Source organism: Carlito syrichta, unplaced genomic scaffold (assembly GCF_000164805.1).
Source record: "Carlito syrichta isolate Samal-C Ts95f unplaced genomic scaffold, Tarsius_syrichta-2.0.1 Scaffold313260, whole genome shotgun sequence".
NCBI lineage: Eukaryota > Metazoa > Chordata > Mammalia > Primates > Tarsiidae > Carlito > Carlito syrichta.
In genome coordinates, this window is record NW_007257356.1 from 193,348 (window position 1) to 201,969 (window position 8,622).

Here is an 8,622-nt window from a genome sequence, read left to right on the forward strand (position 1 = left end):
TAATAAAATAAAAACCAAGTAGGAAGGCAAAAGAAGAAAAACAAAAGTCAGATTGGTTCCAAGTCATATACCAAATGGAAAAGTGTAACCTCATGATGTTATGAAGCATTGTACATGCTATCTGTGACCTTAGTCACCTCTTTTGAACCTTCTTGGAGAAGTAGAACATAATCTTACTTATGGCCACTCCTAATGATAAATCTCTTGTTTTTGGTGCCTCTGCCCCTAAGGATAATCTGTGCCAGCATAGGCATTCGATGCTAACTCTGTCATGGGATAAGACTGCACTAAGTTGTGATAGTTAAGGACATGTTGAAGACTGGCTTCAAAAATCAGAGGCCACAGTTTTTGCATTTCTCAAACAAAACTCCTGTGTATTTACTGTTTTGTTTTGATGGAATGCCCTCAGTCCCATATGTTGACCATTGACTTTTACAAGCTCCAGGCACATATCTTCAATACAAGCTTCTGGTTAACCTCATATTGGAAGAGTTTTACATGTTTAAAGTTGGAAACAGGGGAATAGAGACAGCCCATGGTTGTATATGAATAACCTCTGACCTACCATATTATGAAGAGATCTGTGCCAAGAGATGGGAAAATGGCAGGTTTCCCATGCTTCATTAATTTAGAATTATATAAACAAGTTAATTCACCTGGTTCTAGATTAGATTTTATATTAGTCTTGGCTTTTTAAGTTAAAAAGGACAGAACCCCAATTCAAGATAGCAAAATAAATAAGTAAAGACATACATATATGCATATATAGACTCAAGTACCTGAAGTATCCATGTATATCTAATTGTAGGAATAGCTGAATCCAAGGGCTCAAAGACAGTCAACAAATTCTGTAACTCTAACAGTACCACTTATAAGTGTGTTGGTCAAATTTTTCTTATAGAAACTGTCTTTGTCCATGTGTCATACACCAATGGCCAAAAGAAGATACAGGTTACATCCTCCTTATTCAATAGTTCTAAATGCAAAGTAACCTTTCTGTGCTAGGATCCTTATAGCAACATCACTTTATGCTCTGTTTCAGTATGGGTTGCATGCTATTTCCTGAAGCCATCACTCTGACCAGGTGATAGTTTTCTATTTACTAAGCTGGTTCAGGTGCCCATTCCTGGGACTGAAGACTGAGGCCATCCTCACCAAATACATAAAATGAGTTACCAATTGAGTACAGGATTTCAAAAATCAAATAAGGAAGGGTCTCTAAAGAGCTACACTAGGACCCCTTCATATGTTTTTACTTTGCCTCAATTAAGTGCCATTTTTCTTTGAAATGCACATAACAGTAATGACCACTTATTGAGCTCTTACTATACTTTACATGCATTGTCACATTTAGTTTCCAAACAACTCTGTGAAGCAATGTGTGTTAACACTATTCTCAGTTTACAAAGCAGGAAATTAAAGCTTAGAGAAATTGTCTAGGGTCACACAACCAGTAGATGGTAGAAATGGAATTGGAATCATGTATAACTAACTACAAAGCCTCCTAACTTTTTGTTGGTTTATTGGTTTCTATGACTTTGGATTTGTTTAGCTCTGAGATATTTAACTGAAAGACTGCCTGACCGTTGTCTATGGGACGCTGACATTTTCTACTTTCAATAAATATTTTTCTTGTCCTTGCTAGTTGTAAATACACTGAAGAAAGAGAATTATATCTATGTTTTTCTCACAGTTTAAAAATGATTCCACACCCAAAAGAATTGAAAACAGATGTTCAAAAAAAATTCGTATAGAATGTTCACAGCAGCACTAATCATAATAGCCAAAAGGTGAAAACCCAAATGTCCATAAAATGATGGATGTATGAACACAATGTGGCATTTCCATGCAATTAAACATTATTCAATCCTATAAATTATCAGGTACTGAATGGATACATGCTATAGCATAGATAACCTAAAAATCATTGTGCTAACTGAAAAAAGCTAAACACAAAGGCCACATAATATACGATTCCATTATGTGGCATATCCAGAGTAAGCAAATTCACAGAGACAAAAAATATATTAATGGTTGCCTGGGGTTATGGGGAGGGAGGAATGAAGAGTGACTACTTGAAGAGTGTGAGGTTTCCTTGTGGGGTGCTGAAAATATTCTCAAACTAGATAGTGGTGGTGGTTGTACAACATTGTGAATATACCAAAGGCCACTGAATTTCACTTTAAAATCGTGAATTCTATATTATGTAAATTTTATCACAATAAAAAGCAATAGTCCAGGAACACACAGTAGGTACTTGAAAATACTTATTTAATAAGTGTTAATAAATAAATGCTAGCGAGATAACAGACTTTAAATAAATTATATGGTAAATTGGTCACTAGGCCTCTCCTGTTAAAGAGAAACATGTTGATTGTGATAACTTGAAGTCAAAATCACTCATCTTCTAGCTCATCAAGAAATTTGTTTGATCCATATGAAACCACAAAAAGATTCTAAATAGCTAAAGCAATCCTGGACAAGAAGAACAAAGTAGGAAACATTATACTTCCTGGTTTCAAATTATATAACAGAGCTATAGGCATAAAACAGATACATAAACCAATGAAATAGAAATAGAAAGTCTAGAAATAAACCCATGCATATACAGTCAACTAATCTTCAATAAGGACATCAAGAATACACAATGGAGAAAGAATAGTCTCTGCAATAAATTGTGCTGGGAACACGATATCCACATACAAAAAAGTAATTGAATCTTTATCATATATTATACACAAAATTCAATTCAAAATGAATTAAAGATCTAAACATAAGACCTGAAACCATAAAACTCCAAGAAGAAAACACAGGGGAAGCTCCATTACGTTTGTCTTGGCGATAATCTTTTGGCCAAAAGCACAGGCAACAAAGGCAAAAATAAACAAGTGGACTACATCAAACTGAAACATTATTGTACAGAAAAGAAAACATTCAACAAAATGAAAAGGCAAACTACAGAATGAGAAAAAATAATTATAAACTATATATATTTATATATATATATATTTTTTTTTTTTTGGGGGGGTGTTGGAGTCTCACTCGGTCGCCCGGACTGGAGTGCAGTGGCCGCTCCCGGCCACCGCAGCCTTGCCTCCTGGGTTCCGGCAATCCTTCCGCCTCAGCCTTGGGAGTAGCCGGAATTACAGGCATGCGCTACCACGCCCGGAAACTATATATTTGACAAGGGGTAAATATCCAAACTGTAAGGAACTCATACAACTCAAAACAGCAAACAATTGTAAAGTGGGCAAAGAACCTGAATAGTCATTTTTCAAGGAAGACATACAAATAACTGTCAGTTATATGAAAAGGTACACAGCATCACTAATCATCATGAATATGCAAATCAAAATCACAATGAGATATTATTGTGATATCATTCTGTTAAATGACTCTTATCAAAAAGTCAAAAGATACTAAGTATTGATAAGGGTGTGCAGAAAAGCAAACTCTAGAATACTGTTTATGGGGATGAAAATTGGTACAGTTGCCGGGCTCGGTGGCTCAGCTTGTAATCCTGCGCCTTTGGGAGGCTGAGGTGAGTGATTGCCTGAGCCCGCGGGTTCGAGACCCGCCTGGGCAACGAGACCTCATCTCTACAATAAATCAAAAAATCAGTCGGGTGTGGTAGCACATGCCTGTAATTCCGGCTACTTGGAAGGCTGAGGCGGAAGGATCACTGGAGCCCAGCAGGCAAGGCTGCGGTGGCTGGGAGTAGCCACTGCACTCCAGTCTGGGTGACCGAGTGAGACTCCAACTCAAAAAAAAAAAAAAATTGGTAGTTATTATGGAAAACAGTATAAAAGTTTCTCAAGAAATTGTAAATATAACTAATATATGATCCAGCAATCCCACTTTGGGGTATACAGCCAAAGGAAATGAAATCAGTATATTGAGGAGATGTCTGTACTCTCATGTCCACTGCAGCATTATTCACAATAACCAAGATACGGGATCAACTTGTATCCATTGATGGATGAATAAATAAAGAAAATGTGATTATACACACAATGAAATATTATTCAGCCTTACAAAAGAAGGAAATCCTGCCACCTGTGACAACATGAATAAACTTGGAGGACATTATTGTAGTGAAATAAGCCAGACACAGAAAAACAAATACTGCATGATCTCAATTATATATGGAATCTAAGAAGTTGAATTGTGGTTACCAGGATTTAGGGAGGTGGGAGAAATGGAAAGATATTGGTTTCATGGTACAAACTTTTAGTTATATGATAAATAAGTCCTGGACACTCAATATGCAGCATGGGACTATAGTTTATCATAATTATTGTATATTTGAAATTTGCTAAGAGTAGGTCTTAAGTATTCTCACCACACACAAAAAAAAATGCTGTGAGATGACATATTAATCAGCTTGAATGTGGTAATCATTTCAGTAACTATAAATACTTTTAAAAAATAATTTCATATGGGAGGAGTTACTTATATGTGTTTCTCCTTAATTCTTCAAGATAAGAACAGAACATTCTTACTATTAGGTATAGTTTGATACAATGCTGAAATATTATGTTTGAATTTTTTGTTATGTTTGTCAGATTGTGAAACAGCTTTTGAAGTGTTGAAGAATATCCTCAAATAAACAAGTATATGATTAGTGGAGAAAGGTAGATCTTTCAAATATATCTACATTGGATGAAGTTACTTAAACTCTGAATAAATCAGAAGAGATTCTCCGTGCTTCTCCAGATTTAATGTGTATAAAAACCACATGGTGATCTTGATAAACGGCTTGTGACTCGGTAGTTCTGGAGTGGGACCTAAGATTCTGTATTTTTCAAAATCTCCCAAGTGATACCAATGCTCCTAGATCATGTATCATACTTTGACTTTTGTTGTGGTAGGAAATTAACCCTTGAAATCCCATTATTTGGACATTCATGTTATATGTCTCATTCATGTTATATGTCTCATTCGTGTTATATGTCTGATGTGGATCAATGATACTTAGCTATACAGAGTCACTCAGGGACCCACATCAATGGAGGATCCATCATTTTGTTTTTGCACCTTCTGAGAGATGAGAAATGAGAAATGTGAGGGTTGGAAAATTGAGTCCCAGCAATTAAATACTTTGGCCTCAAGATGTCACATATTACTTATCACATTTCATTAGCCAGAAGTGATCTCAAGAGTATGCCTAACTTCAGAGAAGCGAAATATATATATAATTTTCTGCATATTCAGAAATAGAGCAGAACCATATATTAGTGAACCTTAGTAATGTGTCAAGGTGAGGAATTTTACATGGGGTTTTGTCATGTGACCATTTTAGTTATTCACAACTTTAAATAAGAAATATAATTGCATTAAGGCTTTAGTTACATACCTCAAGTTTAGTGTGATTTTTCTTTCTCCTTATAGGATAAGTTAATAATTCTTATAGATTGAGTTTTGCAGCTGAAAGGAATTACAGAAGTTATTACTAATTCTTTTATTTAATAAATGGGGAGTTAGAGGCATAAAAAATGGTAAGTACTTTGCTTCCTAGGAATGGGAATATCAAGTCTTGAATTTAGTTATCTGGATTTATACCTTCTGAATTTTTCCATGGTTCAACTGCCCATTTCTAACTTTGAGAAATGGCAATGAATGAGTTATCTGTACAGAGAACAAATTTCCTCTACGAATGGTTATACACTTGATCTTATACATAATTTTGTGCCCCTCTAAGTTTCAAAACAGTTGAATTAAAATGAAATCTAAATGCTGAATAACATCAATTTCTAGGCCATTTTGGTGATTTATGGGCACAATGGGACCAATTTTTTTTTAAGTGGAGGATATCCTTCAAAACTTAAGACCTGTTTTTATATACACATACACATAATGGTATCAAAATCACATATGATCATATTCTAAGTTTTACAGGTCATTGAATCCACTTATAAGAATTTCCATCAATTTTTAAAATTACTGGTAAATAATGGATAATATCAATAGTTAGAATGAACACAAAGTTGTCTTTGAATTATTTGCTCTACAAAAATCCCCTTAAAAAGGGAGAATTCCTATGGTATTTCTGGTGACATAAAAGATTTACTTATGGAAAACACTTCTTAGTTGCTTTGTCAAGTTTTGATTTGTAAGCCTTCTTTGCAATTCCTGAATCCTAGCCCACTGACTTCAACATTTGTTCCGCACTTCTCTTCCCCCTTAATACACTGAGTTGGAAGAGTGATGGATCATTAAGAAAAGGGGGAGCCTCAGAGCCAGGAAACCCAGGCTTGAAGCCCAGCACTATCCTATGCCAGCTGTGTGGCCTTAGGTAAAACATTTAATCTTTCTGATCATTGGCTTTCAAATTTTACAATTTTAAAAAGTATCTACTTTCCTGGATTGTTATGAGAATTAGAGACAATGCATGTAAAGCACTTAGCCAAAAGTTCAGTTCATTACATACATTCCTTAAATGCCAGCTATGATTATTATAATGCCATTCCTGGGCTTCAGGAAAATCTTGATTGACATCCTACCTTCAATGACTTTGGTCTCTCATTTTCATGTTTTCAAGGTTCTCCCAAATAACTTTCCTGCCACTACTTGCCGCTAATGTATTCTTAACATGGAGAAGGCAGGCACAAGAATCACCTATGTCTTATTTTTGGGGGGAAAAACTGATTATCTTTGTGAAATGTCATTTTTTTCTACCATCAAATAAATATGTGAGGAAAAAACCCACATCTTTGACCAAGGACCAAAGTTTATGACTTCCAATTAAGCTTAACTTAACATTCTTTAATAAATGGTCCGCAAACGCTCTTCTTGAGAATCACCTGGTAGGTATGGGAGGAAAAAGAAAAGTCTCAATCATCACTCCAAACTACTGAATCAGAAGACCTGGGGTCTGGGCAGGATCTGCATTTTAAACAAGTTTTCCAGGTAATTCTAGGCCCTCTATTGTTTGACAATTTAGATTAATTGAAGTATTGCCCATTTTTCTAGTTTTATTGCAATACAATTGGTATTTTAAAACTGCTTTAGTATATAAAAACTGCACATAATTAATGCATAAATTTGGTGAGTTTGGCTATGTGTATATATAGTGATGTTATCATCACCAAAATTCAGGTAATAGCCATATCCATCACCTGCAAAAGTTTCCTTGTAACCCTTGTTATTGTTTTTGCTTTTTGTGTGTGTGTGCATGCCCACATATGTGTGGTAAAAATAGTTAACAGAAGATCTACTTTCTTAAATGTTTAAGTACCGAATGTCTTAATGTAATCATGAAACAGTATCTGGAAGACACAGTAATGGGGCACATTGTGGCTTCTGAGGGGAATCCTTGCTATGTGAAGCTAGATACACATCCACCTAAACTTTACGTTATTTTCTATTTGCCTACTTCTCCGGTCCATCTGAAAAAAGAGCAGCGTGGTATGTCTGAGACATTGGGTCCCCAACCAATTTCATTAATTTACTGAAGACCACATGGTTGAGTTTTCTAATCACTTAGTGGGTTTCTATCAAATTAGATTAGCTTGTTTTCAAGAACAAAGCTTAAGGTTCTTTGGCTTGGTTTTCATTTAATGATGTGGGTATTTGTTTTTGCAGCACAAGCTTATGTTGAAAACTCTCCTCCCTAGTGAGCTCTGGGCTACCTGCTTTGGATCTTTAGTGCCTGTTGTTAACAATATTTGGACAAGATGATGCCTTAATTTTTACTTATTTAATGGAACTTATCCATCAAATTTTACATAGTGTTTCTGATATGATCAGTGCTTATCGGTGTTCAAAAAAATAAATCCCTGTTCCAAACCTGTGTTTAATTCTAAAGCAATTGCCTTTGGCTATGTTCGACAGTCAATATTGAATATGTTGCCTTGCAGGTGGTTTTGTTTTATTAGTGATTTCTGACTCTAAACCAAAAATAAGCTTTGTTGTTTCTCTTCTAAATTTCAGTTAGTTTTAGTTCTTCTGTTAACAATAAATGTTCAATCAGTGTTATCTGATAAAAATAATACTCATAGTTAGCAATTTTTGAACTTTTATTATATCTCATATTATCTCTCAAGCCCTTTATATGGAGCATATTATGTTGAGGATTCTCAGTTCACTTTTGCCAGAAATTTGTGAAATAAGTATCATCGTCTTCTTTTTATAGATGACAAAATTAAGGCTAGAGAGCTGGATTTCAAAAGTATATTTTCTGATTTCAAAACTTTTACAAGGCTGATTTACATTAACTATCATGAATAAAATGTTGAATAATTTTCACTTCAATCTAATGTCTGGTAACTGTATTTGTCAGCTATTGCTACCACACTGCTGTATAACAAATTACCTGGAAACTCACTGACTTAAGATAAGCACTTATTGTTCACTCATGGTTTGGTGAGTTGTCTGGAGTTTGTTTGTTCTAAGGTAGTCTTTTTTTTTTAACTTTAAAAAATTTTTATTGTAAAGATGTGGGGTACAATTCAGGGTTAGGTATACAAACATTGATCATGTAGGTACCCCTGTTAATGCAGTATGCCCCTCCCTCCCCTAGTAGTTTCCCTCAACTGCCAATTCAACCCCCAACAGTTTCCCATTACTGCCAATCACTTTCTTATAGCATTATAATTGTTCAAGATCATCTTATGAGTGACA